This window comes from Nematolebias whitei, chromosome 6 (genome assembly GCF_014905685.2).
Source record: "Nematolebias whitei isolate Nwh7 chromosome 6, NemWhi1, whole genome shotgun sequence".
Lineage (NCBI taxonomy): Eukaryota > Metazoa > Chordata > Actinopteri > Cyprinodontiformes > Rivulidae > Nematolebias > Nematolebias whitei.
The window spans coordinates 27,174,355-27,180,023 of NC_056503.1; positions in this window are offsets into that span (position 1 = coordinate 27,174,355).

Below are 5,669 nucleotides of genomic sequence, written 5' to 3' on the forward strand. Positions count from 1 at the left end.
ATCCTTTGCTAGTTGGGATATGGATATCCAAGAACACTGGAGTGTTTGCAGGGGTGTTTGCAGCAAGCCCTTTGTGCCCTGTGGATTATAAGGTGGGTTTTCTGTTGATTAGTGTTACTTTTCACAAACACTAGTTTGGGGAAACATCTCAAATATGATTTTTTTCTCTCTCTGTGTTTGTGTGTGTGAACAATCCCAAAAGTTTTTGATTTTGTCCATGTCTAAGAATGCTGTATGACTTCTTCAGGATGGCGGTTTTCAAAAAACAAAACAAACAAACAAAAAAAAAAACATGCTGTAATAAGATAAACAGTCCTAATAAGGTTGATTTGTTATAGAAATAAAACTGAAAGTTTGGTGACATTTAAAAAAGATTACTTTTTAAAAAAAAAACAATATTTTTTTGTCTACCTGATAGCAAGTATTATAACACTGTTGTGTTTATATATATATATATATATATATTTATTAAAAATGTTTAAAGAATTTGTTTCACAAATTTTGGTTTAAACACGTAAATAATACATTATTTCATTAACAAAGTTTTGTTTTCTGTCAAAAATGCCCCTCAAATAATCACTTTAAGGTAGTATAGCACTGGGCCTCAACTGTTGGCAGTTGTTTAGAAAATCTGCATTAAGATGAGAGTTCTCTGGAGGGTCTCTCATATTTACTCTGGTCAGTTGCAGATACTAACGTCAGTCAGTCTTGACACTAGAGTTTTGAACATCCATCCATCCATCCATCCATCCATCCATTCATCCATCCATGCATCCATCCATCCATCCATCCATCATCTTTAGCCGCTTTTTCCTTTTTGAGTCACGGGGGTCACTGGTGCCCATATCCAGCAATCACTATGCGGGAAGCGGGGTACACCCTGGACAGGTCTCAAGTCCATCACAGGGCCACATGGAGACAAACGAGACAAACAACCATTCACTCTCTCACTCACACCTAGGGACAATTTAGAGTTACCAATCAGCCTAACATGCATGTTTTTGGTCTGTGGGAGGAAACTGGAGAACCCGGAGAAAACCCACACATGCACAGAGAGAACAAGCAAACTCCACCCAGAAAGGTCCCCAGACCGGGATTTGAACCGAGCAGATTACCCTGCTCTACCAACTAGAGCAGGGTAACCTGCTCTAGATTGCAGAGCAGATTACCCTACAGTTGGTAGAGCTGCTACCAACTAGCAGCTCTACCCACTGCGCCACCGTGCTGCTGAGTTTTGAACATGCTCAACAAATTTGTAAAGCAATGTTTTAATAGTCACTGCGTTGTTGTAGCTGCCATGAACCTACTCGACTTTTGTTGTGGGCATCTCCTGTTCCTGTCAAGAGCACAACACTGATGATAATATTTTTTGGGAAAATAGGTCCAAATATGCCTGTCTTCATTTAAAAACTACTCCAGAAAATTAAATCATAAATGTGAGGGATGTTTGCTGAAGTGGGTACAAAGAGGTGCTGAGGCAGGAACGATGTGGGCAACAGAATAATGTGCACGGCCAAGAATACAGTTTTACAAGCTGCACACACAACAATAATACATAATTTCAGGAAACTGTAAATTACCATTCAAACTGCAACCATGTGGCACGTTGGTTGCTTCGTGGCAAACACAATTCAGTGAAACGTCAGTGAAAAGTTTATATTATTTTCATGCAGTTTCGAGTTGCAAACTACAATAGTCTCCAACCGATGCAGCCCAGTGAAATACTAGCTTTAGTCTTTCAGTAAAAGTTCACCTTTTAGGACCGGACCATGCCAGTCATTTTGCTTGTAGGACTACCTTTTTAATTTCAATCAGCTACTCCTTGTTGTACACTATACTTCACGAGTAATCACCAACCAAACATCGTCTTTAAAATCTGGATTTACTTTGTGTTAGCTTCAGACATGCACCTATTTATTAGTTGCATAATTTTCATTTGATCTAGTCTACTTTTGATGCTTTTTGTTTTCAAAGCTATTCATCTTTGACTGAACGAAAAAAAAATTATGATACAGCAAAGGTAGAATATTATCAGCAGGCATTTTAGAGATGCTTTTTGAAATGCTACAGATCTCTTGCCAGCCAATATGAAAAGCACATTATGACTCTGTGCACAGTGTTGTGAATATTTGCAGGCTTGGTCGGCCACTTTTTTACCTCTGCTGACCATGTGATTTTACAGAAGCAGTCACAGTTTTTTTCTCACTGCCCCGATCATCACCTACTTACTGCTTTCATTCCAAGTATTGATGCTTGCATTGTTAATTTCTGAGGACTTGCACAAACAGAGCTCTAAACAGAAGCTGAATTCCTGTGGCAGACTTTAGACAGACATAAAGATGTGGGGGGGGAAAAAAAAGCAGGCATAATCATGCCTCAACATGCATCGGACTGTTCACAAAAAAAAAAAAAAAAACATAACACGATCACAGCTTTGATTATTTGGAGTCTTTGTCTTTCATTGTGGCTGGCCTCAGAAAGGAAGGACAAAAACATCTGTTTTGAATGATGCTATCTTGAACTCTCATTGTAAAATTTAAGTGGATTGAATTGAAAGAATCTGGAAAAAATGACCAAAAATTGGAGAATATCGACAAAAAGAAACAAATGTAACTGTATGAGTAGCAAAGGAGGTATTATGTAATAAATAATGTGTATTCAAATTATCGTCTTTTCATTCAGTTATGCGGTTATTTTTAGAACAACTCAAGTTTAAACGCCACCTTTCTGAATAGAGATTCAGATGTGTCCTAGCAACAGTTTCCAGCTGATACCCAGACCCACAGCCGAAATGCAGCTGGAAGAAGACTGGTACCTGGAGAAACTTCAAATCCAAATGTTTCTTGGCTGTTATAGTCACAAACTTTTTTTTTCTACTAACTGTCGTTAGCCATTTTTGTCCTTCAGTTCTCATCAGATTACCCATAAAGGCTACTAAAATTGCAATGCAAATAAAATAAATATGTTCATAATAGTCAAATAAACTCAATTTAAAAAGCTAGAGAAAATATTAGAAATAAATACACTATTTATAAAAAAAACTGTTACTTTAAATTTTGTTTTATGCTGATTTAAAGTAAAGTTTGTACATTAAAACAACCTGATAAAGTGATAGTACAGATCTTTTAAAGTGGGGTCCTTTAGAAAGGTTACAGTTAAAAAAAAGAAAATAAAGAAAGAAACTTGTCCAGATGATTTAACCCTTTTTTGTTGTTACAGTTACAAAGTAGTTAATGATTACCTTGTCATAAAGACTGGTCAAAAACATGAATTTATAAAGTAAGAAACCAAATCTGCTCAACTGTTTTATGTGTCCCTGATTTGAAAAAAAAAAAATAAAGTGTTTGCGTATCTAGAGAAACAGCCGAAGGGTTAAAAATGGTCACATTCATAGAAGAGTGGTTTGGGATTGAGAAGTTTGACACCTTTGATGCCTTGATTTTTGGTATATGCATTCAGACTTGTTGACTAAAGTATGCAGAGGGAAAAAAAAACTTAAGATGACATAAAAAAACGTAATAGTCAATAAAACGCTTTTTTTTATAGCTACATATGTCTGAATGCCAGATTATGTATTTATGTCACTCGACCTTTAATGTTATGATCATATAAATTAAAAAAACTTTCCATACAAAAACAGCTGATTGTATAAATAAATGATTGTATAAACAACTCAGTTTTGCTTCCCAGCTGACACGTTCAAAATCTCTGTTTTATGTAACATAGTAAACGTATTTGAACCTACAGCAGCAGCTAGCTGTAGCACTCCCAGTTCAGCCCGGAGCACTTCTTTTAGAAATATCTCAACGTTTCTGCCAGAAGAACTTCGTAATAATAAACAGTGTTGAAAAGGTTTATAAAAGATGTTTGCATTAACTGCATGGGGAAGTTTCAAGATGGCAGCAATCCTCTTTGCACTTGGCCTCCCTCGGACTAGTCACTAGCTCATTAATCTGGTTAGAATTAAACCATTTTTTTCAAACTGAGCTCATTCAAAGTGCCATCTACAACAGGTAAGATACTAATTATTCATAATCTTTCTACTCACTTCAAAAGATTTGCAAAAGCAATTCAATTTTTCAAAGTCTAGTCATTTAACACTGGAAGCACAGTGAAGCCTTTACTCTTAAACTAAAACAGCAGCAACCCATCAGAACGATTACATCAGGCATCCCAGTTCAAAGAATTACAAGTTCTCAAGTTCTGAATCCTTCAGTAAACAAAGGCAATAATGAGTATTGCGCTGCACAGTTTAGCAATATGAGCACAATGGGCATTTTGAAAACAGAGCAGCAGATACAGCTAAGGATTTGTGCAGTATTAGCCGACTCAGACTGAGGAAATTGTGTCACTGAGGGGTCAACTCCTGCCAATAAAAATTAGAAAACAATTTTGTGTAATATACTGAATGGCCTGTTTTCATCCAGCAGGTGATGAAAATGTCTGCAGGTTTGTGAACATTAATGCATAATCAGATGAATCGATACTTGTGGTTATGTTGCGTCTCCAGCTCATGTTTGACGGATCTGCAGCTGAGCTGTTGAAGCAGAATAACAGAGCAGCACTGTTCAATGCTGCAAATAGTATCATTGCTTATATAAGAACCTCTTACTGCTTAGCCTATCTAGGTCTACTTCGTGTCTATTGCTGTTCTGGTAGTTTCGGTAAAAAGTCCTTCAGCTAACATAAAATATTTGATTTAAAAAACCTGTTAGATTTGAGGAAGAGAAAACACAAAGTACCCTTAATGTCCAATCAGATAAAGAGTGATGTGCATTTTTGTGATACAGACTGCAGCTCATCTCATTACTTTGATTTCAACCAAACTGGCTCCTCTTCTAAAAGTTCTATCTAGAAGAAGCAGCTGAAATATTAAAAAGATCAGAGACAGCTCAAACCCTTCATAAACTGTTTCCTGTAAAGCTAAAAACAGCTTCTCCCACTCCCAGTCTTCCAGTTTCTTTACAGATCCTGATTACAAGGCAGTTCATCATGTTCACACTGTCCTCATCAGCACCAATCTGGATCTCTGAGGACATCAAAGGAGAGTCCAAACCCCACCTGCAGGTTCTGGTTTACATGAGGACACAAATGCTAGATTCTGATCAGAAAGATTTTCTCTGGACTTTACTTCCTACTGAGTGATTGCATCAGTTTCTGCTTGGTATATAACGCTTATACCAATTACTCTATTATATTTTTCTTTTTTGCTACAATTCAGGGCTGACTGCACGCTCATCATGTTTTGACTGCCCATTGAAAAAAAATAGATACTCTCTGGTAATCCTGACTTGCACTAACTTGAATTAAAAGACTAGCCACATTTCTATATCTGACTGTTAGGATTATCATAAAAGCTTGGCTGACTTTGTTTTAACTGGGATGCTTATTTTTTTGTGGGAAATCAGCACCTCCTGGATGTCAATGGTATTTGCAGCGTAGTGAAGTCTTATGAAAATCTTTAGGAAAGGATGATGATGGAACTGTGACTCAGCTCCAGCCTGATCTGCTATTTTGCATAACTTTTTGTTTATAAAGATTTGGCTAAAATACAGCCACAAGAAAAAGAAAGTTCACTCTCCTTCAATTCTAACGTTTTACGTATCTGGGTGTAACTAAAAATTATTTTTGTTTACCATATATTTTATATATATATATTTATATAAAAT